This window comes from Ursus americanus, chromosome 22 (assembly GCF_024610735.1).
Source record: "Ursus americanus isolate L20-20 chromosome 22, mUrsAme1.1.p, whole genome shotgun sequence".
Taxonomy (NCBI): Eukaryota; Metazoa; Chordata; class Mammalia; order Carnivora; family Ursidae; genus Ursus; species Ursus americanus.
The window spans coordinates 7,875,350-7,903,233 of NC_142148.1; positions in this window are offsets into that span (position 1 = coordinate 7,875,350).

Here is a 27,884-nt window from a genome sequence, read left to right on the forward strand (position 1 = left end):
ATCTAAAAAGAAAATGTGTATGATATAATCAGGAAAATCTGAACACTTATGGAGATTTTATATAATTGAAGAGTTATGGTTCCTTTGAGTATGTGATGATGGTGTTACGGTCATATTAAAATTTAGAGGAACCTACGGAATGCTGATGGATGAAAAGAACATGATATCCAGGATTGGTCTCAAAATAATCCAGCAGTTGAGGAGTAAGGGGGAAAAGAAAGACATTTAGATGAAAAATATGTTTAGCCATGGATTGAAAATTGCTGAATCTGGTTGATAGATGGTTGGGGGTTCATTACATGATGCTCTGTACTTTGTGTGTGTTTGAAATGTTCCGTTAGTACACGTACACACACACACACACACACGCACAAAGATGTTAGCTACCTTGCCCATAGTCGCATAACTAGGAAATGATAGAGCTATTAATCACTGTGTAAATGAAAGTGTGTTGAAATTATGAAAAATTTGAGAGAGGGATTATGTCTCATCTTTTTAAAAATCTCCAGGTCTTAACAGAGTACTTAGCATGTAGTTACCCAAAAAGCTTTGTTGCATAAAATATTTTTAATATTTTTAATTACTTATGCCCTGTTTTGTTTCAGAAATGATATAGAATAAATGAGTAAAGTCAATATGCAAAGTAGTATTATGAAATTAGGACCTTTACTTTGATGTGATAGCCGTATTTTGGTTTGATATTCATGTAATCTGTCTTGAAAACACAAACTTCATTATTCAATTTTTTCTAACATTGGCATTCAATAATATAATACTGATCCTACTATTTATTCAGCTTTTTAATATACTTGAATTTAATAATTTATTTAGGAGAGTGTTTTGCTGAATAAAGTACAGCTCTGATGAAGAAAAGCTATAGTGGTCCAAAACTATCATCTTTCTTCATGCAGTCATTTATTCTACAAACTCTGTTGAGCACCTACTGTATACCTGGTGTTCTGCTATGTTTGTATTTAAAACCGAGTTGCAGTTAAGAAAAGGGCAATGTGTAAGTTATCCATGTCTTTGGGATTCTCATTCCCCTAAACTTAATATGAAATCCTATTTATTCTGTACCCCAATTCCAATTTCATCATCAAAGGTCCACACCAAGACTTACCTCCTACAGGGAGCTTGCCTGGACTGTCTCAAACTAAGTCCTCCAAACTTAGTGCAGGGTGCCTTATGTAAGTTAGCTTCCTGATTCCTCACCCTGTGGATTCCTTGTCACTTCACGTAGGTCCCTGAAGACAGAGCCTGTCTTTCATGTTTCCACTTGCTACAGTACATAGGATAACACCCTGAATATGGCGGAACCTCTGAGAATAGTAATATATTCTTCAATTACTGATAAAATTCAATGCAGTAACATGAACCTTGCCAAGTTTTCTCACAGTTTATTTTATTTAACCCTTTTGACAACTCTGAATTAGTTACAATGATTAACCCATTTTACTGTTGAGGAAACTGAGTTACAGAGAATACGCAGAAGGGAAGGGACAGGAACCTACACAGCCACTTAAAGTGTGCAATTAAGTGGTTTTTACCAACCAACATTCTTATCACTGGAAACAAAACAACACAAAATGACTTATACCCATTGGCAGTTACTCTCCATTTTCCCTCAACCTCCCAGACCTTAGAAAACAATGAATCTAATTTCTGCCACTATAGGTTCGCCTATTTCAGATACTTCATATAAATGGAATCATACAACGTGTGGTCTTTTTTGACTGGCTTCTTTACTTAGTATGATGGCTTTAAGGTCCATCCACATTTTAGCATATGTTCATTCATACTTCATTCCTTTTCACGGCTAGGTAATATTCTATTGTATGAATAGACCACATTTTATACATCCACTCATCAGTTGATGAACATTTGACTTGTTTCCACTTTTTAGCCATTACAATTAATGCTGCTATGAACACTTGTGTACTGGTTTTCATACGGACAGCTCTTTTCATTTCATTTTCAGCCAGGATGGCTGGCTTATATGTTATCGTGCATTTAACCTTTTGAGGAACTTCCAGACTTCCCCCAAGTAACTGCATGAATCATTTTACATTCCCACCAGCTGTGTGTTAGGGTTCCAGTTTCTTCATATCTTTGCCAACACTCAGTATTGTCTGTACTTTTCATTCTTGCCATTTTAGTGGGTGTGAAGTGGCATCTCATTGTGATGTTGATTTTCATTTCTCAGATGGCTGATAATATTGAGCATCTTTTCATGTGCTTAGGGATCCAATTTTAGTCTTTGCATGTGGATATCCAGTTATCCAGGCTACCATACATTGAGAAGATCTTTATTCTCCATTTAACATCTTGGCACTCTAGTCAACAATCAGTTGGTTATAAATGTGAGGATTTATTTCTGGACTCTCAGTTCTATTTCAATGACCTACATGACTATGCCTACAGCAGCACCCACCTATCTTAACTGTGATAGCTTTGTAGTAAGTTTTAAAATCAGGAAGTGTGAGTCTTCCAACTTATTTTTTTTTAAGATTATTTTGGTCATTCCACATCCCTTGAATTTCCATATGAATTTTAGGATCAGCTTTTCAATTTCTGCAAAGAAGCTAGCTGGGATTTTTATTGTGAAGGCACCAAATCTATAGATTAATTTGGGGAATATTGTCATCTTAACAATATTCTGTCTTCCATTTCATGAACAAAAGATACCTTTCCATTTATGTAGGTCTTCTTTAATTTCTTTCAACAGTGTTTTGTAGCTTTCAAAGTGTAAGTTTTACCCTTCTTTTCTCAAATTAGTTCCTAAATACTTTATTCTTTTTGATGCTGTTGTAAATGGAATTACTTTCTTAATTTCCTCTTTAGAAATTTTATTGCTAGTGTATAGAAATATAATTGGTTTTTGGTGTCTTGATCCTGTCCCCTGCAACCTTACTGAGCCTGTTTGCTAATTCTAATGGTTCGCTAGTAGATTGTTTAAGGATGGTCTCCAAATAAGATCATGTCATCAGGGTCTTTGAACAGGCTGTTTCCTTTGTCAAAAACATTTTCCTCCTCCTAATGGAGCCAACTCATTCTCTTCCTTCAGATCTTACATTAAAAGTCACCTCCTGGAGACATCTCTTCCTGATCACTCAGCATTCAAGGTGGCCAACACTGCTACTTTATCTCAATCCTCTGCTTCTGTCTTACATGGCATAAGAAACAAAACTTGTATACTTATTTTGAAAATGCAAAAGGAAACAGAAAGGTAGTAAGAATATTATAGTGGAGCCCCATATACTTATCAACATAACTTAATATTTTTTATGTACTTTCAAACTATTTTACTTTTACTTTTACACTTTTAAGCATATTTACAACTATTTTGTCATTTTACCCTAGATACTTCAGTATGAATCTCAAAAAACTAAGGACATTTTCCTATAACTGCATTATATATGTAGAGACACACACAAAGGTATTTCCTTACTATCATCTAATACCCAGGCCATATTCAAATTTCTTCAACTGTTTCAAAGTCATCTTTTTCAACTGATATGTTACAACTTGGGTCAAATTAAGGCCCACAAATTCCATTTTATTATATCACTTAAAATCTAGAACAGAACACTTTCTTCTCCTTTTTAAAACAACATTGAAGAAACTGGATCCATTGTTCCATTAATTATTTTGTGTATTTGCTTGTTTACTTGATTTTGGTTTCAGTCTTGGGCTGTCAACTCCAGGAGAGCATTGGCTTTGTCTGTCTTGTTCCTTATGAGTCCACAGTGCCCAGAATGTAGCTGATACTCATTAAATATTTCTTAAACAAGCGAGTGAATGAGTGAATGAATTTCCATGATAGGAGTGTGGAGAAAGTGCTAGGGGAACACTGAGGGGTCATTTTTATATAGGTCCCCCTTTAAGACCCCAAAAGAACTGCAGAACATAGACTACAGAGACTAGATTGTAAAATCTACCCTGCTTTGAAGGAGAAGCATCTCTCTTAAAAATGTCCTCATTGACAATAGGCATATATCTGGATCCCTATTTAATTAGAAGATGAGCCATGGTATTAAATTTTAGGGTCACCTTCTTCTTTGATACTCAATTGGTCTTTTCATCTTTATCAAACCTCTCCTACTTTTGTATTCATCTTCCAAGAGAGAGAAATAAAATTTCAGCTTTATGATATGGACACAAATCTTCTGGCTTTAGAATAAACCCCTTGGTTTCCAAGGTTCACAAGTATAATACTGAGTCAATATGGGGGAGGGGGTGGCATGACTTCTAGTTACAGTTTTCCTCCTGGAACTTAAATGATCTCGATCTTTAGTTTAGACGTGACTAATGTAAAATGGTTCCTATGGCATTTAGGAAGAATTTAAAGTCTGAATGCACTCACATTACTTTACAAGCTGTACAGCCTCACACCTCCTGACAGAGCCCATTACCCTAACATTAAAATTTAATACGGGCATTTCTCCTCTTTCCAATTTGATGTTTAAAAATGTAAGCACTCTTATATTCAAGCTCTCTTTAAACAATTCTTTCTGGTTTCAAAATGCTTTATGTGAACCCTGGAACTTCTTTTTTTCCCTTTGAATACTGAGGTCATTCACTGGTACCTACCAATTTTGTCAACCAGAATAAAATGCAAGGACCCTGTAATAATTTTCAGTGTAAGGTGCACACTGAGTTGAGTTTTAAGAACCTCTTCTGAAGGAAGGCATGGAATAGCAGAAGGGAATGAAGGTAAAGTGGCTTATTAATGCCCTTTCCCAAGGCTTGATACAGTGGACATAGTTTTATTATCGTAGTAGAGACTCCACAAAAGAAAACACTGGGAATGTGATTGATTTTTGATGTCAATGGTCTTCCCATCTCCATCCCTAATAGACAAACATTTTTGTTGGTTGGTTGGTTGATTTTTACTTTCCATCACTTATTCTCTGTTCTTTAGTAATAGCCCATTTTTTGTCCTGTGGAAAGAAATCCTCCTTAATTTAGTCAATACAGTTTATGTCAGATTGAATCTACACGCTTTGCTCCAGCAGTAATCATATGACTGAGGAACGTACACAAGCCAAACCACTAAGACACGATCTTAAGATTTTGATGAAATCATTTATTTAAAAAAATCTATAGTGGGGCTGCTATTAAAATAAGATGTGTATCTAGAACTATTGGAGGCCATTTTGCTACAATGCCTCAAGAGCCTGACTAAAGCTAAAATAGAAGAAAGCAAAGAGAAAAGACAGCAATAGATCTCTAATGACAATGTCTGAGCACCTAGATTCATCCATGCCTGAAGATTTCTCTGAACTTTTCTGTTACATTAGCCAATAAATTATTATTGAGGTTAGTTTGTGTCATATTTTGTCTTTTGGAACTTCCAGAATACTCACAAATACATAGGACAGTTGTCTGATTATCACTGGCCCAGCTTTGGGATTCCAGGAATAGGCCAGTCAATTCTCACGTTAAGTGCTCTAAGCAAGGATCTTCATGGTGTCCATCCAAGGGAAAGGGATTTTTCAAGAAGATCCACTAATAATCCAGTCTTTTTAGAAAGATGTACTCTTCTAAAGACATCTAACAGGACACTGTCTCTTTTCCTTTCGTGTTGCATTCTTGGTGGACATTCTAAAGGAAATAATAAGTCTAGAAGTAGTTTTCTATGAATGTAGTCCATATCCAATTCTTCAATGCTATTTATTTTCTTTGCTTTATTTTTTATTTTTATTTTTTGCTGAATTTCTGCTGTAGGTTCAAGTCAACTTCGCCAGAACACAAGATTGGAATATTGATTTAGCGCACAGATAGGAGAGCCAGCTTCTTGCTAGCATGGCCAAAGCACCGTCTGTGGCAAATGAAATCTGATTGCTTTGCACAGAGTCCTCTGGATCCCAGTGATGGACAAGGTACAGAGTCTGTGAGGGTGAAAATGAATCTAGAGGCTCGGCTCTCCTTAAATCACCCACATTCTTCGGACAATGAGGAAAAGAGAAGGAAAAGTCCACCTCCAGATGACAAATGCTCACCACCGCTTGCTTGCTAAGTGAGGCTGACTAATCTAATATCTCTGAAATGATTTCAAGGTGTTACAGAATGAGCTTGGCTCTATTTCACTTTTGCTAGGACATAAGGCAATAAATTCTAAGCATGCTTCATTGCCCTGTAATAAGTTACTCACATCATCTTCACTCTAGCTGATTACTGATCAAATCATCAGGAGCCCATGATCGAGACTGCAAGCACATTTCTGCCAAAGCATGTGTACTGCCAAATGTTTTTGTAGCGGGAAGATTCAAGGAAATACACAGTTGGAAGTTCCTGAACTCTGCTTTCAGTCGACTAACAACACTGGTTTTATTCAATCACAGCACCTTATTTGCAACCTGTGCAATTTGCATGTACTTGTTTATTTCTAAAGAACCCAAGAACACTCATGCTTTAACCTCATTGATCTCCATAATGTTCTGAGGTGGAGAAAGGACAGGACTGACTGCAAACCTGACTCAAATCATCATGTTTTGCAAATCGAAGACCTCACAGCACAAAAAGTTGGATTAGTTTGCCCTAGGGCACTCACACGCAAAATATAAATTATCAAGACTCTATTGATTTTCTCCTTCAGCATCGAGTCTCAAAGACTCTGGAGTAGAAAAAGAAGCTAACCCTATTGGTCATGGTGGTAATTACCAAGTAACCCCCCTCTCCCTTCACACCACTTATCAACTTTTTGCTCAGAGATTTCTCAACAGTGTAGCTCAACACAACACATAGGATTTCCCATTAGCCATGTGCTTCCATCCATGTCACACCTGGAGGCAGAACAATGAATACATGAGGACCCCTGTTCTCCAGAACCTGCTCGTCTGATGGGAGAGACGTAGAGTGAAACATATCCAAATTTGGGTACTATCTCTTATTTATTTAATAAACAAAAATAAAAACGAAGCCACATGAATAAACAGCTAACAATTCCCATGCACTCGCCGAAGCTATCCTGTGAACAAAATTGGTGTGGACTCTACATCGCCGTTTTTTGTGCCCATGTAAATGTATACAAAACTGTGTACCCTTTCCTGTTTATCTTCTAAATGGAATCCCGTGACATACTGTACACACAGCAACCTGGTTTTTGCTTGTTTGGTTTTGGTTTAGTAAAATCATGGCTATCCCTTTAAGCATATATGGAGACATCTAACTTTTTAAACAACTATGTAGCCTATTTACAGTTACACCACATTTTATTCAACTTTCCCATAATTGGTAGACATTCAGGTTATTTTGTTTTTCCTCCAGTAATTTTTCTCCTTCTTCTTCCCCTCCTCCTCTTCTTCTGATTCTTCTTTTTTCCTCTGGCCACCTCCAAAGTGATGTGCAAGAAACACACATAAATTGTACTGTTACTTCCACTGAAGTTTTCTTATTTCTGTAGAAAAGATCCATAAAAGTGGGATTTCCAGGACAAGAGGTTTACTTGAAATTTTAATGTCAATATATACAGTTATTTCATCTGAAGTACTTTTGTAAAAAGAGTCACATTATAGTCTACTTGTTTATATTTATATCTCTTCTTTTATTGAGTGATTTTTATTATAATAGTGGGCCTATTGTAACCGTCCTATGATTTTTAAAATCATGCTCATTATGCTGGCAAATGCATCAGCACTTAACCTTAGCCCAGATGCTGCTCAAAAAACTTCATTTTAGTCAACTCATCTTAATAACAACCTAGGTGCCATCTGTGACCAGTTTACAGGGAGGGAAACTGAGGCAGAGATAGGCTCAGTAATTTCCTGATGGTTCCACAGTTCCAAAGTGCCAGAGGTAGAATTTGAAAGCAGCTGAACCCAATGTCCTGGGCTACACCAAGTCTCAGTAAGCACACAGGAAGGGCTAGGAACTAGAAGGTAGACAGCCTTCAGTTCAGCCATCGACCCTTCTTGCTTACTAGTCTCAGAGCCTTGAGAAATTACCCGTTATTTCTGAACTCAGTCTTCTTATCTTTAAAATCAGTCTGAGGGTTGTCACGAGAACTGAATGAGGAAATGTTTGTCGAGTGTGTGGCATACGGCTGGCTAAGTCTTTGTTTCTCTTGCCCCCTCTTCCCCTTTCCTTCCCTTCATGAGTTCCTTTCATTCTTTCTCTGTCTCTCCAGCTCCCTGTTCCGGCATGCAATATTCCAAAGACATGTTACTTCTTGTCTTCTTTCTTTCTTCCTCTTGTTCACATCTCCCGCTCTCAACCTACTGCTTTGTCACTTAGAAGGCGTTAATAATTGAAGATTGAATTCAGCAAGCTTTGGTTTTGCATTCAAATCACTTGGAAAATATTTAGAAGTATGTGTTTATGTACATACATACATACACAGAGAGGCCCATGCCCCCACCACTGAGAACGGATTGAGTTGATTTGGTCTGAGCATCAGGAACTTTTAAGACTTCCTTTCCTAGGTGATTCTAATGTGCAGCCAGCCTTGAGAACGACTGGTCTAATAGGAAAAAGTCTGTACTTTGAGCCATATTGATGTATTAATGGGTGTAAAACTTGAGGCGCCTCACAATTACTCACCTGGAGGAATTATTTTCGTTTTAAGTTTTTAATTTTGATTCCTGTATTGTTAACATGTAGTGTTAAATTAGTCTCAGGTGTACAATATAGTGATTCAACAATCCTATACATTACTCAGTTCTCATCATGGTAAGTGTATTCCTTAATCCCCATCATCTATTTCACCCTCCCCCCACTCTTCTCCCCTCTGGTAACCATCAGTTTGTGCTCTATAGTTAAGAGTCTCTTTCTTGGTCTGTCTCTCTCGCTTTTTCCTTTGCTTATTTCTTTTGTTTCTTAAATTCCACATGTTGGTGAGATCATATGATATTTGCCTTGCTCTGACTGGTTTATTTCACTTAGCATTGCACTCTCTAGATCCATCCATTTTGTTGCAACTGACAAGATTTCCTTCTTTTTATGGCTGAATAATATTCCATTGTTTAATATACCACATTGTCTTTATCCATTTATCTATTGATGGACACTTGTGCTGCTTCTATAATGTGGATATCGCAAACAATGCTGCTATAAACATTGGGGAGCGTGTATCCCTCCAAATTAGTGTTTTTATATTTTTTGAGTAAATACCCAGTCATGGAATTACTGGATCATAAGGTAGTTCCATTTTTAACTTTTTGAGGAACCTCCATACTGTTTTCCATTGTGGCTGCACCAGTTTGCATTCCCACCAACGGTGTGTGAGGGTTCCTCTTTCTCCACATGCCTGTCAGCACTTGTTGTTTCTTTTGTTTTTGATTTTAGCCATTCCACAGGTGTGAGGTGATATGTCGATGTAGTTTTGATTCGCATTTCCCTGATGATGAGTGATGTTGAGTATCTTTCTGTGTGTCTCTTGGCCACGTGTATGTATTCTTTGGAGAAATGTCTGTTTCTGTCTTCTGCCCTTTTTTTTTATAAAGATTTTATTTATTTATTTGACAGCCAGCGAGAGAGGGAACACAAGCAGGGGGCTGGGAGAGGAAGAAGCAGGCTCGCAGTGGAGCAGGGAGCCTGATGCAGGGCTCGATCCCAGGACCCTGGGATCACACCCTGGGCCAAAGGCAGACGCTTAATGACTGAGCCACCCAGGTGCCCCATCTGCCCATTTTTAATTTGAATATTTGTGGTTTTTGGCACTGAGTTGTATAACTTCTTTATATATTTTGGATACTAGCCCTTTATCAGATATGTCATTTGCAAATATCTTGTCCCGTTCAGTAGGTTGTCTTTGAGTTTTGTTGATTGCTTCCTTTGCTGTGCAGAAGCTTTTTATTTTGAAGTAGTCCCAACAGTTTATTTTTTATTTTATTTCCCTTGCCTCAGGAGACATACTTAGAAAGATGTTGCTATGGCCAATATCAAATAAATTACTTCCTCTGCTCTCTGTAGGATTTTTATGGTTTCACGTCTCACATTTAGGTCCTTAATCCATTTTGAATTTATTTTTGTGTGTGGCATAAGAAAGTGGTCCAGTTTCATTCTTTTGCATGCACCTGTCCAGTTTTCCCAGCACCGTTTGTTGAAGAGACTGTCTTTTTCCCATTGCATATTCTTGCTTCAAAGATTAACTGACCATTTAATTCTGGGTGTATTTCTCAGCTCTCTATGCTGTTCCACTGATCTATGTGTCTGTTTTTGTGCCAGTACCATACTGTTTTGATTACTACAGCTTTGTAATATAACTTGAAGCCTGAAAATGTGATACATCCAGTTTTGTTTTTCTTTTTCAAGATTGCTTTGGCTCCTCAAGGTCTCTTGTAGGTTCCACAAAAATTTTACGATTGTTCTAGTTCTGTGAAAAATGCTGTTGGTATTTTGGTGTTTTTTTGTTTGTTTGGTTTTTTTTTTTAATAGTAATTTTTTATTATGTTATGTTAGTCACCATACAGTATATCCTTAGTTTTTGATATAATGTTCCATGATTCATTATTTGCGTATAACACCCAGTGCACCATGCAATACGTGCCCTCCTTAATACCCGTCACCGGCCTATCCCAATCACCCACCCCTCTCCCCTCTGAAGCCCTCAGTTTGTTTCCCAGAGTCCACAATCTCTCATGGTTCATTCCCCCTTCTGTTTATCCCCCCTTCATTCTTCCCTTCCTTCTCCTACCGATCTTCCTATTTCTTATGTTCCATAAATGAGTGAAACCATATGATAATTGTGTTTCTCTGCTTGACTTATTTCACTTAGCATAATCTCCTCCAGTCCCATCCATGTTGCTGCAAATGTTGTGTAATCGTTCTTTCTGATGGCTGAGTAATATTCCATTGTATATAAGGACCACATCTTCTTAATCCATTCGTCTGTTGAAGGGCATCTCGGCTCCTTCCACAATTTAGCTATTGTGGACAATGCTGCTATGAACATTGGGGTGCATGTTGCTCTTCTCTTCACTACGTCTGTATCTTCGGAGTAAATACCCAGTAGTGCAATTGCTGGATCATAGGGTAGCTTGGGATTGCATTAAATCTGTAGATTGCTTTGGATAGTATAGACATTTTAACAATATTTTTTCTTCCAATCCATGAGCATGGAATGTCTTTCCATTTCTTTGTGTTGTCTTCAATTTCTTTCATCAGTGTTTTATAGTTTTCAGAGTACAGGTCTTTCCACCTCCTTGGTTAAGTTTATTCCTAGGTATTTTATTATTTTTGGTGCAATTAGAAATGGGATTGTTCTCTTAATTTCTCTTTCTGCTGCTTCATGATTAGTGTATATAAATGCTACAGACTTCTGTATATTGATTTTGTACCCTGCAACCTTACTGAATTCATTTACGAGTTCTAGTAGTTTTTTGTGGAGTATTTAGGGGTTTCTATATATAGTATCATGCCATCTGCAAATAGCAAAAGTTTTAATTCTTCCTTACCAATTTGGATGCCTTTTATTTCTTTTGTTGTCTGATTGCTGTGGCTAGGACTTCCAGGACTATGATGAATAAAAGTAGTGAGAGTGGACATTCTTGTCTTGTTCCTGACCTTAGCAGAAAAGCTTTCAGCGTTTCCCCACTGAGTATGATGTTTGCTGTGCGTTTCTCACATGTGGCCTTTATTATGCTGAGGGATGTTCCCTCTAAACCTACTTTGTTGAGGGCTTTTATCATGAATACAATATGGATGTTGTATTTTGTGAAATGCTTTTTCTGCACCAATTGAATTGACCATATGGTTTTTATCCTTTCTGTTATTGATGCAATATATCATGTTGATTGCTTTGCAAATATTGAACCATCATTGCATCTTGGGACTAAATACCACTTGATCCTGGTGAATGTTTCTTTAATGTGTTTTTGGATTTGGTTTGCTGGTATTTTTTTGAGGATTTTTGCATCTATGTTCATCAGAAAGCGGCCTATAGTTCTCTCTTTCGTGTGTGTATTTTCTGGTCTGGGTATCAGGGTAATGCTGGCCACACAGAATGATTTTGGAAGCTTTCCTTTCCCTTCTATTTTTTTTGGAATAGTTTGAGAATAGGTATTAACCTTTCTTTAAATGTTTGGTAGAAGTTGCCTGTAAAGCCATTTTGTCCTGGACTTTTGTTTTTTGGGAAGTATTTGATTACTGATTCAATTTCATTGCTTGTAATTGATCTGTTAAAATTTTCTATTTCTTCCTGTTTCAGTTTTGGGAGGTTATATGTTTCTAGGAATTTATCCATTTCTTCTAAGTTGTCTAATTGTTGGCATACAATTTTTCATAATATTCTCTTATAATTGTTTGTATTTCTGTTGTATTGGTTATTTCTCCTCTTTTTTTTTCTGATTTCGTTTATTTGAATTCTTTGTCTTATTTTCTTGATGAATCTAGCTAGAGGTTTATTAATTGTGTTGTTTTCAAAGAACAAGCTCCTGGTTTTATTGATCTGTTCTACTGTTATTTTAGTTTCCATATCATTGATTTCTGCTCTAGTCTTCATTATTTCCTTCCTTCTGCTGGTTTTGAGTTTTGTTTGTTCTTCATTTTCTAGCTCTGTTAGGAGTGATTTTAGGTTGTTTATTTGACTTTTTCTTGATTCTTGAGGGATGCCTGTATTACTATAAACTTCCTTCTTAGAACTACTTTTGCCACATCCCAAACACTTTGGATTGTTGTGTTTCATTTTTATTTGTTTCCACGTAATTTTTATTTCTTACTTTGATTTCTTGGTTGACCCATTTATTGTTTAGTAGCATGCTACTTAACCTCCATGTATTTGTGCTCTTTCCAGATTTTTTTCAGTGATTGACTTTTTTTTGATAGCATTGTGGTCAGAAAAGCTGGATGGTATGACTTCGATCTTTTTTAATCTGTTGGGACTCATTTCATGGCCTACTATACGATCTATTCTAGAGAATGTTCCATGTACACTTGAAAAGAATGTGTATTCTGCTGTTTTAGGGTGGAGTGTTCTGAATATATCTGTGAGATCCATCTGATCCAATGTGTCATTCAAAGTCACTATTTCCTTTATTGGTTTTCTATTTGGATGATCTGCCCATTGATGATAAGTGGAGTGTTAAAATCCCCTACTCTTATTGTATTACTATCAATTACTTCCTTTACGTTTGTTATTAACTGTTTTAGGTATGTGGGTGCTTCCATATTGGGCACATAAATATTTACAATTTTTATATCTTCGTGTTGGATTGTCCCCTTATTATTATATAGTGCCCTTCTCCGTCTCTTGTTACAATCTTTGTTTTAAAGTCTATTTTGTCTGATATAAGTATTGCTATTCTGGCTTTCTTTTGAGATCCATTTGCATGATAAACGTTTCATCCCCTCACTTTCAATTTGCAGGTGTCTTTAAGTCTGAAATGGATCTCTTAATAGGTAGCATATAAGTGGGTCTTTTTTATACACTCTGCCACCCTAACTTTTGATTGGAGTGTTAGTTCCTTTACATTCAAAGTAATTATTGATAGATATGTATTTATTGCCATTTTGTTACTTGTTTTGCGGTTGCTTGTGCAGCTTTTCTCTAATCCTTTCTTCTCTTGTTCTCTTTCATGGTTTACTGGCTTTCTTTAGTGATATACTTGGATTTCTTTCTCTTTATTTTTTGCATATCTATTACTGGTTTTTGATTTGTGGTTACCATTCAGTTGGTATATAACATGTTCTGCATATAGCAGACTACATTCAGTTGATGGTCACTTAAATTTGAACCCATTCTTTACTCTTCTTCCCCCAAATTTTGTGGTATATTGTGTCACATTTTACTTCCTTTTATTTTGTGAATACTTTGACTTATTTTTACAGGTATACTTATTTTTATTGCTTTTGTGTTTCCTACTTTTCATAGTTAGTTACGTTACTTCTTTTCTTCTCAGAGTTCCCTTTAGCATATCTTGTAGGGCTGAATGAATTCCTTTAATGTTTATTTGTCTGATAAACTCTTTACCTCAGCTATTATTTCTTCAAATAAGTTTTTTTGCCCCCCTTTCTCTCACTTCTTCTTCCGGGATCCCTATAATATGAATGTTATTATGCTTGAGAGAATCACTGAATTCCCTAAATTTATTCTCATTTTGCATATTTCTTTTCTCTCGTATGTTCAGCTTGATTACTTTCCATTACTCTGTCTTCTAGGTTGCTGATTCATTCTTCTGTCCCCCCAGTCTGCTGTTTATTCCATCTAGTGTATTTTTTTTAATTTTTAAAAAGTATTTATTTATTTATTTATTTATTTATTTATTTATTTATTTATTTATTTATTTAACAGAGAGAAAGAGAGAGACAGCCAGCGAGAGAGGGAACACAAGCAGGGGGAGTGGGAGAGGTAGAAATGGGCTCCCAGTGGAGCAGGGAGCCCGATGTGGGGCTCGATCCCAGGATTCCAGGATCATGCCCTGAGCTGAAGGCAGATGCTTAACGACTAAGCCACCTAGGCGCCCCATCTAGTGTATTTTTAATTTCATTTATTGTGTTCATCTCTGAGTGGTTCTTTTTTTATCTCTTTGCTAAGGGTCTCACTAATGTCTTCCACTCTTTACTCAAGTCCAGTGAGTATCTTTATGATAATTACCTTAAATTCTTTATCAGGCATATTACTTATATCAATTTCACTTAGGTCTCTTGCTGTAGTTTTGTTCATTTTTTTTTTTCATTTGGGACATATTCTTTTGTTTTTTTTTACTTTGTCCAACTCTCTGTGTTAGTTTCTGTGTGTTAGGAAAATCAGCTATGTCTTCTGCTCTTAAAAGTAGTGGGCAGGGTGTGTACTTCTAACAAGGTAGCACTGGTCCTCTTCCACTGGGGATGCTTAACCACTGCAGAGACTGGGGTTGGCCAGAACTACTCCATGAAGCATACACAGGTGGGAGAGTGCAGTTTTAACAAGGTGCCCACATCTTCCCTGGGATGTGGCCAGCCACTGATGCTGGGACTGAGGCCCCACAAAATGTGCAGTCAGGAGGCACAGTGTTGGTAAAGTTTGCACAGGTCTTCTGGGGGAGTGACCCACAGTACTGGCACTGAGGCAGGCCCAGCAGGCATGGGCAGGGCACAGTGTAAGCAAGTTAGGTAGTGAATGCTGGTGCCATGCTGTTCCTGCAGGTGGTTGTGTGTTTATGCTGGGGGTCAGGGGTGGCAAATGGCACCCGCCAGCTCATTTATCCCTGGATAATTCCCTCAATGAACTCTGGGATAAGTACTTAACTTTCCCTCCCATATGCTCCAGGAGTTTTTGAAACTGTTGCTTCTATACTGGATCTCCATGGCCTGTTTGTTGTAATGTCTCTTTAAAGGCAGGGACTCAGCTCCCTCTCCCAGAGCTGAGCTGCTGATTTTTAAAATTCCAGGCATTAGGTCCCACTGGTTGTAAGAACTCACAAAATTCAGCCCCCGTTGCTTTCAAAGTCAATGCTATGGGGATTTGTCTTCCCCATGCAGGCTCCTCAGTGTGATAGTCTGTTTCTCCCCCTTCCCTGCACTGTGGACAGCCAGGGCCCTTTTAACTGCCCACTGCAACTCCACCCTCCCTACTCTCTTTGATGTGGCCTCTTCTGTACCTTTAGTTGTGGAGTTCATTCTGAAAGTCTTTGGGTCATTTACTGGGTTATTTATGCTGGAGTATTATCTAGTTGTATCCATGGGACCAGGTAAGCTTAGGGTCCTCCTACTCCACCATCTTCCCAGCCTCCCCAAATCCTTAGACGGCTTATTAGAACACAGATTGCTGGAACTTTCCCCAGACTTTCTGTTTTATAACAAGTTATGTTGCCGATCAGGGAATCATATTTTGAAAAGCACTGTGCTATATTTTTGGTGACAGAGGATGATGTTTCATCTTCCAGGAACTCTGTGTTAGAAACCCAAGCTGGGTTGTAACCCTATTCTGTTTCCATACCACCTAATACACACTTAGCTCGTGCCTCCATCATAACACGTAGCATATTTGTTTCCCCAACTAGACTACACTCTTCTTTAGTATTGGAACCATTTTTTTTTCACTCCTGTAATACCCCAAGGTTAGCCTAGCCTTTGAACATAGTTGGAACTCATAAAATGTTGAATGAATGGAAGATTTCTCCCTAGAGGCAGGAGCAGTAAAGGAAGTGCTTGATTCATCATCAAATAGTACCTCACTTGCATGGCACTAAACTCAACGAACTTCTTCAGCTCAATCAGAAAGGCACATGCAGTGGACAAAATAAAAATACCTGATACTACATCACATCCATCCAATTGCTCATTTTGCTGTAATAGAACCACAGTCAGCACCTCTGGCTGGGGTTTTCATATTAAGAAAATCAATTTCACATCCCCACAACAGCAATGTTCAACTACCATATTCCTTGTTTCCCCCCACCTACCTCATTTTAATTTAGCAGGTGTTTAATAGTACATAATTATATCTCACTACTGTTTGGGATAGGGAAATTAGGAATCCAATTTGCATTTTAGGAATAATTTGGAAACACGAAAGCTAATTATCTAAGATCAGATTTGGCCAAATGGAATAAGCAGGTCATCATTTGACAACAAACTCTGGCATTTACCTGAATAAATCTAAAAACTGGGCATGAACTCATTTATAAATCGATTGTTTTTAGGTAGTATCCATAGTAGTATTAGTTAGTATTCATAGTAAAGTAGTCCTACTTTATTTTTTGCCTGCCCATTTTGATCCCACTTCCTTTTAGGAATCTTCTCTCCCCATTTTTATATAGCCTTGGCAGTAGGATAATCTTAAGGACTGCATCTTCCTAGGGAAGATTAGAAGGGAAAAATACTTTCCTTCCTTGGCTTGGGATACGTCTTTGCTTGTGTGTAACCCACCTCCTTGGGCACTCTCTCCCAAGATTTTAATTTTAACAACTGAGAAAAAGTGAGAAGAAAGTGATGCTGGCATCTTAAACCAGGATGTCCCAGATAAAATATCATTGTTAACCTCCCTGCATCCTTGATTCTGGGTCATCCCCAAACCCGGTATATTTTAGTTTCCTCTTAATTCTGTGAGTCCTTCAACCCTATGGCCCCACCCTGCTTTAATCGAATTCTCTTTGGTTTACATTTGCCATATTTGCTTTCTGTCGCTTACAACAATAAAACTCCGGCACAGACTGGCTTTGGCACAAGTAACTGTTATAGTTTCCTGCCCATGAATTCTTCCAGTCAAGTCCATTTTTGTCATTAGCTGGGACTTTGCTTCCACATCTCACACTTAAATTAAGTTCTTCCATAGTTTTTTCATTTTAAATGAAATCTCCCACCCAAATTTTAGGTGGCTTATTTCCATTGGCTACATTACTACATATAAAAGTTAAGTGTTATATTCAAACCTTGTGGTCCATAGTATCTTTTAATAAGAATATCCTTGTCCTTATAACAATTGTTCTTTTCTTAACAGCAGTGAAACATACCCTGTGTTCTATAGGAAGTAACAGTTTCTTATTTCTAAAAAGCAAACTCTGTGGGAAAACACCTGTGTCAGAGCAATGTTGGGCACGTGCTCAAGGCACAATTTTTTTTTTTGAGTGACTGAGTATTATTTCAAACAAGGACATCTGAAGGGCGTTAAAGTCAATGAGATCAACCCTTTACTTACTCATTTACAAAGTGAGGTGAGGAGTTGTTGGTTTACTTGTGCAGGGATCCCCAAAGCCAACTCCACAACCAACATGATTCATAGGAGCATGGACTTTGGGTTCAGGCATAGCTAGACAGACATTACTGAAAACCTTACAGACTCAGTTCCCTCAAATTTATAAGGGGGATGATCTCTTTTAAGGCATAAAAGTTTAGCAGAATTGATCACATAATGAGTGCTAAGTAAAGAGTACCATTATCATTGCTGCAACAAAGGTTTTAATCTTTCTAATATTTGATGCCTCGACTACTTTTCATTAATGCCACTGCTGCATTTTTCCAAATAAGAATCCACTAGCTATTTTATTATGATGTCTTAAATAAGAATTCTTCTTAGAGATGTTGGTAGTTCTTGGAAATACAAAAGGATTGCATGCCCAGGCACATCAAAGCAAACTTGGCAATTTCAAAATAGTACAACTGGTCGAATTACTTTGAAAGATGATCTTTTAACTCAAAAAGATATCGACACTCTCATGTTCATAGCAGCACTATTGACAGTAGCCAAGACACAGGAACAACCTATGTGTCATATATATATACATATATATATACATATATATATATATATACATATTATATATATGTATATATATATATATCCTATGTGTCTGATATATATATATATATATATATATATATATATATATATATATATAAATAATCACAGTGGAATATTATTCAGCCATAAAAATGAGGAAGGGGTACCTGGGTGGCTCAAACAGTTAAGTGTCTGACTTGGCTCAGTCAAGAACTCAGCGTCATGAGGTCAAGCTCCATGTTGGGCTCTGCATTCAGCATGGAGTCAGCTTGGAGATTCTTTCCCCCTTTTTCTCCCTCTCCCTCTGCTCCTCCCCTGCTTGTGCACTCTCTCTCTCAAATAAATAAATAAATAAATAAATAAATAAATAAATAAATAAATAAATAAATAAAATCTTTCTTAAAAATGAGGAAATCCTACCATTTGCGACAACATGACGGACCTTGAGGGCATTAGGCTAAGTGAAAGAAGTCAGACAGAGAAAGAGAAATACTGTATGATCTCACTCACATGTGGAATCTGGGGAAAAGATCAAACTCTTAGAAAACGAGATCAAACTTGTGGGTATTCGAGGCAGAGGAGTGGGAGAGGAGGATTTGAAGGAAGGTGATCACAAGAGTACAAAATTCCAGTTACAAGATGGAGAAGAACTAGGGTTGTCATACACAGTTTCATGACTATAGCTAGCACTGCTGTATGATACAGAGTTAGGAGAATAAATCCTAAAAGTTCTCATCACAAAGGAAAAATATTTTTTCTTTTTCGTTTTCTTTTTATTGTCTCTATATGAGAAGATGGATGTTAACCTAACCCATTGTGGTACTCATTTCACAATATATGCAAATCAAACCATCATGCTGTGTGCCTTAAACATATATAGTGATGTTTATCGATTATTTCTCAATAAAACTGGGGGAGTGCAGTGAGATGTTCTTTAAAGACAGAAAGATGGCACAGAATACTGAACAAATTAAAGACTAGATAGGTGAAGAAGGCATATATTTCTCAGAATGTGGGATAAAATAAAGTGTATTCTATGGGGCGCCTGGGTGGCACAGCGGTTGAGCGTCTGCCTTCGGCTCAGGGCGTGATCCCGGCGTTATGGGATCGAGCCCCACATCAGGCTCCTCTGCTATAAGCCTGCTTCTTCCTGTCCCACTCCCCCTGCTTGTGTTCCCTCTCTCGCTGGCTGTCTCTATCTCTGTCAAATAAAAAAATAAATAAATAAATAAAGTGTATTCTGCTTTATAGGAAATTAAATAGATTGGACATCAGCAAAGTATGGTCATACAATCTGGCCTAGCACCTGCTTTTGTAAATAAAGTTTTACTGGGGGGGGGGCATGTGGGTGGCTCAGTTGGTCAAGTGTCTGCCTTTGGCTCAGTTCATGATCGCGGGGTCCTGGGATCAAGTTCCGCATTGGGCTCCCTGCTCAGTGGGAGTCTGCTTCTCCCTCTGCCCCTCCGCTCCTTGTGCTCACTTGCTCTCTCTCACTCTCTCTCAAATAAACAAACAAGTAATCTTAAAAAAATTAATAAAGTTTTATTGGAACACCACCTGGCTGGTTCCTGAACACACACTCTGTGGCTGCTTTCCTGCAACAATGACAGAGTAGCTGGGTCTGAGATCGTGTACCTGCAAACTCTGAAATATTTACCAGCTGGCCCTTCACTGAAAAAAAAATGGCTGGTCCTTAAGCTAGGTAATTTGCCCCCCTTATTGGTGTAATAGAATTCCAATAGCCATAAAATTCAATTTCTGTGAACTCTTTCGAGGCCGAATTTAAAATGGTTGCCTTTCCCCTGTGCCTGCATTCTGCCTTTTACACAAAATGTACATGTTTCCTCTCCCGTTTAGCCCATCTATCTTCTCACTTACGTATATATTTACAAGTCAGTTTCTTTTGTTCTGATGCCTGTTGAACATCCCATAATGGCTGGAGAAAACTGAGTATATTTGCAAACGGACATAAGTGAAGGCCTTTGGGTTTGGGCTCCTTCTCTAGCTGGAAGTGTTGGCCAAAGTCATTATACACATGTAATACACACCTCTGAGAATGGCAAAGGCCAGGTCGCAGAAGAACCGGGCAAATTAGAAAAGCCAATCTGAAATGCACCTCGGGCTGTGCTGTTTCAAGGGACCGTGGCTATTTCACGAGAGTGGCAAACACAGACCGCGCATGAAGGGAATGATCTGGATGCTAATGATGAGGCTATGACAGTCGGAAAGAGGACCCTTCCGTACTCCCATGTGGTGACGACGAGGGTGGAAAAGAAAGACCTCCAAGTTACCATCGTGGCGAGAAGAGGTTGAACAGGCGGGGAAGCACCCGGAATGACAGAGGAAATGGTATGCGGCAGAAGTGGCAAAGGGGAGGACGGTGGGCTGTACGCTCTAGGCTGAAAATCACAAACATTCCATTTGCCGAATGACCAGTCTGCCCTGAACTCAAGCTTTTGGAGATTAAAAAAAAAAAAAAAAATCACAAAATAAGGTGAGTAGCATCCAGGGCAGCTATTTGGACCCGGAGCCTGGAGTCGGGGGCACTACTCCCCTGCCTGCCTGTGGAGTGTGAGAGCGTTCAGAGAGCGGACGCCGCGTTCTCAGGCAGAGTCCCGCCGGTCTCTCAGTTTACCTGTGGGCGGGGGGGTGGCCATGGTGATCACGTGGGAGGCAAGTCCTGGAGTTTGTCCCCTCGTGTTTCGGAGGACTGAACTGTGATTGGGACGCAGGTGAAGCAGGTAGGAGGCGCCCACCACGGACAGACAGGAGCCCAGGTCCGCTGTGCTAAAAGAGCAGCCCCGCTGTGAAACTGAAAACTTCACAGAATGACACAAAAACAAAAATAAAACAAAACAAAAAAACAACCACCTAAAATGTTGCTAAAGCCATCCTGCAGGACACAAATTGCCATGAACTTTAATTGCTAATAGAAACAAATTTTGGTAGAGATCTGCTTCAAAGAAAGGACAGCCAAGGCCATTCATGAGGAGCGGTGAGCCTCTGGGACCCTCAGTAAGCAATCTGTGGTAGGAAGTCAGCAGTTCTGCCGGTGGGGGCTGACCTCAAGAGCTTGAGTTTCCTTCTTTCTTTCTTTCTTTTTTTTTTTTGGGGGGGGGGTTCTGTTTTTAAAGATTTTATTTATGTAATAGAGAGAGAGTGCGTGAGCACATGAGGTGGAGGGAGGGAGGAGCAGAGGCAGCGGGAGAAACAGACTCCCCACTGAAGCAGGAAGCCTGACACGGGGCTCGATCCCCGGACCCCGAGATCATGACCTGAGCTGAAGGCAACGGCTAACCAACTGAGCCAGCCGGGTGCCCCAGGAGCTTGAGTTTCTAAAACTTAGATTCTGGGCCTAATTGCTCTGCATATAACTTAACATTGTACACCTTCTTTGTTGAGACACATTCTTTGGTGAATCACATTGGAGTGAGCTCCTTAAAGGCCCCAATCAGCCCACCCCTCTTTGGCTAAAGGTGACAGTTTTATCCTGCTTTTGAGCTCAGTGCCTGAGTGGCCATGCACACATCTGGTTGTTGGGGTGTATGTGCAGGACGAAACTCCCATGCTTTAAAGCTCCAAGCAAATGGCCAGCCTCACTTTGCCGATGTGAGTCCAGAGTTATGGGGCAGCAACACCAAGAGGAGACGGAGAAGCCAGATGAGTCTGCAACATTTTACAGAGTCCCTGAGTTCTTGCAGTACGCGACCGCCGTCCGTGACCTTCACGCCACTTTTCCATGGGTAAGGCCCAGACAGTGCTTGTCAACATAACAAGACAAACAGAGCCCACGTAGAAGTGTAGGATCCTCTGGTTTCCAAGGCCTCCTCGAGTCAACTGTCTTTTAGCTAAAGTCTGCATCCTAGGTGCGTGGGAAGTGGATGCACATTCAACTCTAATGAAATAATCTGAACACAGCTGACTCATTTATTCTAGTGCCCATTTACCCTAGTAGACATCATAGTTCATTTTCATTCCCCAAGAGCTCCATCATGCCTCCTTCCCACCCAAACTCCATTTCAGCATGTAGCCAGTGGTTTCTATGCAATGAACATCTGCAGTATAATCACAGGGAATAACATATTCCCTATGAGCCAGGCACTGTGCTGTGTCCTACGCGGGTTATGCTTACTGAATCTCTACAACAGCCCTACAAGTACAGGTGAGTACGATGAACATCCCCATTTGACAAGTGAGACTAATACAGGAGCTAAGCATGATTTTTACATTTTAAATGGTTGGGGGGGGATCTAAATAGGAACTTCACACATGTAATTACATTAAATTGAAATTTCAGGGCACCTGGGTGGCTCAGTTGGTTAAGTGTCTGCCTTCGGCTCTAGTCGTGATCCCAGGGTCCTGGGATCGAGTCCCATTTCGGGCTCCCTGCTCAGCAGGGAGCCTGCTTCTCCCTCTCCCACTACCTCTCCCTGTTGCTCGTGCTCTCTCTCTCTCTCAAATGAATAAATACAAAAATCTAAAAAAAAAAAAAATTTGAAATTTCAGTGTCTGCAAATAAAGTTTTATTGGCACCCCGACGTGCTCATTCATTTAGTTACTGTCTGTGGCTGCATCTGGGATGCCACAGCAGATTTGAGAAGTTGCAATAGCGACCATCTAGCTAGCCACACATGGAATATTCACTCTCTGGCTCTTGACAGAATGTGTGGTGACCCCTGCCCTCATCTGGGGCAGTTAGGTCTCAAGGTCTCAGCAGACTGCAGACCCACAGTCAGAACTTTGTGAAATAAAATGTCAATAATGATTAAAAACAAAGACAGCGTCTTTGGTCTCTCTCAGACTAGCAAAAATTATAACCGCTGTACGTGCCTATTGTTTGAGTCTAGAGTTGCCATAGTCTCACACTGGGTTTAAAAATAGCGCTTGCTTCTGTTCAAAGCCAAGATGAAGCTGCAAGCCTGCCGCTCCGCTGCCTCCTGTCTGGGAGGGCTGCCGTGTGCCTGGATGGCACATCCACGCCACTGCTCCTGCAGCTTAGTCCAACGGCGCAATTAGAAGAAAAACTTAATGAACTGACACAGTAATGAGACTGACTTGTCCTCTTAGCAACAGTGACAGCAACAGTGCGGCTGCCGAGCATGAGGCTGAGATGTCTTCTTTGTGAGAACAAACAAGGTATCTTAAACACTGTTACTCTACAGCCCCGGGTCTGCCATTTTTCATTTTTTTCTTGGGTTTCCATGGAAAAATTGCTTAACACATAATGCCTAGGTCCCTGAAGAAGTTATGCCTTTAAGAGAGAGTTACAATAAAGGTCAACATATCTGGTGAGTAGCATCCCTTCTGGTCCTCCCTAGTTCTGATCTTTTCTTGCATCATGCCTAGTAACAAACATGCTCCTGCTAAGTCATCACGTGACCCAGGACTCTGCTAAGTGAATTGCCACTGACCAGCCAAGCCGATTTGAGCTCAGGTTCCAAGAAGTACAAGGTGGTGGTTCACCTCTTTCAGATAAGTATTCTCCCAGTTTTATCTGCATAGCGTCCATAGCCGTGGCTCTTCTCTATTCCTGTTTTATTCTGTGGCCCCCCGAGTTGTTTTGCTTTTCCCTTTAAATTTGGCCCTGCATTTTTTAAAGTCTATTCCCAGGGTTTAACCTTGTTGTTGTTGTTGTTGTTGTTGTTGTTGTTGTTGTTGTTACAGTGAATAGGATCTTACACTGTATCGTATTTTCCAATGATTTTTAGCTCATGAATAGCTATTGCTTTTTTGCAAATTTATTTTACTGGCCATCTTTTAGAACTTACTCATGGTAAGTTCCATTTTTTTTTTTCACTTGGATTTTTAGGAAGAGAAAGAGTCTGAAAACAATTATAATTTTATCTTCTACATTCTAGTATTCCTACACTGTGCTTCCTTTTCCAGTCCTATTATAAATGTGGATACCCTTAAAATTGATCCCTAATACATGAAGCCTCATTGTATGGACTCCAGTAGTAGTCTGTGTTCTTTTTTTAAAAAAGTGAAGCCCTATAAATAAAGCCACAACTTCTGATCTGCAAAGTCATTTTGCTGACATCATCTTCTGTGACTCAGATTCAATCTTAGTAAACTGGAAATGAAAATTTCTGATGCTATTTCACAGGATTATTGGGTAAGTAAAACAAAATGATGCATATAGCTTTGCTTAACACAATTACCAAAGCGTCCATTCTACGGGAGAGATGTGATGTGCGAGGAATATCAAAGTGACACTGTGGAAATGATGTCATTAACACGGCGACACAGATCATTCCCGACTTCAGTACCCTTCACAAGAACACCGGCTAGCAACTCTCCATGCACAAGACATCACTGTGAAAATCCCAGAACTTGGGGTTAATGCTGAAGCAACCCCTGGGCCACAGAGACTGAGAAGAACACAATACAAGGGTAAGAGGAGCAGCCATGCTGTGACATGTCCGCTCCCCAAGGCAGGCCCAGCACCGCCCCTAGAAGGCCCCCTGGATCTAGGGTTTCTCCTATAGCAGAAGAGAGTCCAAGGTGAACAATCTGGCTCTTCCAGTGCTGTAGGGCACTTCCTGGGAGGCCCACTAGGATCTCACTGCCTGGGGATCCCTGGAGGAATCTGCAAGGCTCAGCCACAGGGCATCGGATTGTGATGGAGAAAGGGGCTGGGCTTACACTCAGATCTGGGTGGACCACATTCCTGCTGACAGTGGTGCCTAAGCAGAGATCCCAGGCAACGCGTCTGCCCATCTGCAGGGCAAAGCAGGGGGCCCTGCCTGGCTAGAAAGTTCAGCGGGCAGGTCTGCCTGACTTGACCCCAGGCAGTGGACTGTGCTGGCCAGGGAGTTGTACTGCCACACCTAGGGAGGGCAGCAAATCCACAGCTTGGCTCAACTGCTGAATATAGCCTCCAGTCCAGCCAGGCCAGGAAGCCTGGTCTGAGAACCTGGGCAGCTGTGGAGCCCATCCTACAGCCCCACTGAGGCAGAAGCCAAGCCAGCAACCTTGTCTAACAGTCGAGCACAGCCTCAGGCCCCACATAGCCAGGGACCCTGCCCAGTGACCCTCGGCAGCCTCAGAGCTCAGCCTATGGTCCTGCCCAATTGCTGAACACAGCCTGAGGCTTTATCCAGGCAATAACCCTGTCCCATCATGGAGCACAGTCTACAACCTCACCCAATGTGGGGGCCTGGACAGCAACCCTGCCCGACTGTAGAGAAAAGTCTCCAGCCCCACCCAACTGTGGGATATAGCTCGAACACCTCCTGATCTGAGAGCTCAGCCAACAAACTTGCCCAACAGTAGATCATAACCAGTGGTTTACCCAATTGCAAAGCCCAGACTGTGGCTCTGCCCAACTTCGGGGCTATAGTCTGTGAACGGGCCTGATCACACAGGCCCTATCCAACCATGAAACCCTGCTCATAGCCCTGCGTGAACACAGATCAGCCAGCAGCACCATCCAGGTGGGAAGAACAGCCTGAGATCCCATCAGATTAGAATTTGAAGATTCGACTGTTTTGGATTTTCTAGACTCATTGTATTTCCACACAAATTTTCTAATCACATTGTTAATTCCTACCAAAAAAAAAAAAATCTGCTGGAATCCTGATTGAGATTGCATTTAATTTGTAGGTAAGTTTTGGAGAATGTTCATCTTATCTATATTTCCTCTTTCTATCCATGAACATAGCATACCCATCCTTTATTTATTTGCCTTTTAATTTCTCTTGGTATTGTTTTTATGCACAAGTTTTATGTATCTATCATTAAATTTATCCTTTGGTATTTTGTGTTGTTTGATGTTTTGTAAAAGGTACTGTTATTCTGAATTTCATTTCCCAATTCTCTGTGGCTAGCATTAGAAATATAAATTCAAGGGCGCCTGTGTGGCACAGTGGTTAAGCGTCTGCCTTCGGCTCAGGGCATGATCCCGGCGTTATGAGATCAAGCCCCACATCAGGCTCCTCTGCTATGAGCCTGCTTCTCCCTCTCCCACTCCCCCTGCTTGTGTTCCCTCTCTCGCTGGCTGTCTCTATCTCTGTCAAATAAATAAAATCTTTAAAAAAAAAAAGAAATATAAATTCAGAAAAGAAGACTCAAACAGGAAGATGGACACTACTGGATCATAAAACATATTAAGACTTAAGACGCATTAAACCCAGAATAAATGTGATATTTGCATAAGAACAGTCAAATACATTACTGGAACAGAATAGAAATTCCAGAAATAGATCCATACACATATGGTCAGCTGACTTTTGCAAGGGTTGCAAAGCAATTCATTAAGAAATAGAAAGTGTTTTCAATAGATCATGATTGGAACATCTAGATAACCTTAATCTTTACTTCATACCATAAACAAAAATTAAACCGAGCAATTATGATGGGTTTTATGCCTACATATGGTAAATAAAACTATAAAGGTTTAAGAAGAAAATATAAAATGATATCTTTGTAACCTGAGGGAGGCAAGAATTTCTATGACAGGATACAAAACTCAAACTTCCATTCATTAAAAGGCGTCGTAAAGAATAGGAATAGTAAAGCCACAGAGTGGGAGAAGATATCTTCAAAGGTTATATCTAACAATAGACCTGTATCTAGGATGCTGTGATATTCCTATAAGTCATTAACAAAAAGACAATCAACCCAGTGAAAAGATGAGAAAGAACTTCATCAGCCTTCCACGAAGAAAGATATGTAAATGGCCAATAAGCACAAGAAAAACTGCTCATTGTCAATCGTCATCGGGGAAACAAATGGTAAGTACAGGGAGATACTAGGACATGACCTCTAGTATGGCTAAAACTAAAACAACTGACATTATGAAATATTAGTAAGGATATGCAGCATCGAGAAGTCTCATAAGTTGGTGATGGGAAGGGAAATTAGTTAAGTAATTTGGCAAACTGTCTGCAAATTTCATATAAATTTACCGTATGACCTAGTAATTCTACACCTATATACTTACCCAAGAGAAATGAAAACACATATGTAATAGATACAAAGAATATAATGTATATTATACATCATATGCTGCTGTATACCAAGTTAATGTATCACATTTTAACCTTTTAAGATACATGGATTGTTACTTTATAATACTGACATTGCCTAAGTCCACCATCATCCTGCATAACTTTGCTTAGCTTTACACACACTGAAGAAAATAACTAATATCATAAAAGACATAGTAACAGCATATTAACATGCAATGCACACAACAGTTTTCCATAAGATCAACAGAATTCTGTTTATCTAGCTCTTAATGGAATAATCTTCTTACAAAATCTTATCAGTTAACTTGATGGCAAATAAATATTATTCCATATTTTAGCATCGGTGTTGCCCAGGTTTCAGTAGTGGCTTAGATGGTGAGGCTAGCCTGGAGTTCTGGAGGAAAGGGTTCCATCATCAATTAAGGATGGCTGCTATGCGTACCTGGGCAGGCGCAGGGCAGACAAGCATGCCTCAAGGTAACATTTGCCATCCCAGACTTAGATAGTTAAAATTTAGTACAAGTGCAAAATAGTAGAAATGCACTTAGCAGAGTCTGATCTTTCTTTGATGATTCAAAACTTTATTTATTAATTCATTTTTTTGTTTTTGTTTTTGTTTTTTTAAGAGAGAGAGAGCACGAGCTGGGGTGGGGTGGGGTGGGAGGAACAGAGGGAGAGGGAGGGAGAGAATTTTAAGCATGCTCCATGCCCAGCGTGGAGCCTGACACAGGGCTCGATCTCAGGACCCTGAGATCATGACCTGAGCTGAAATC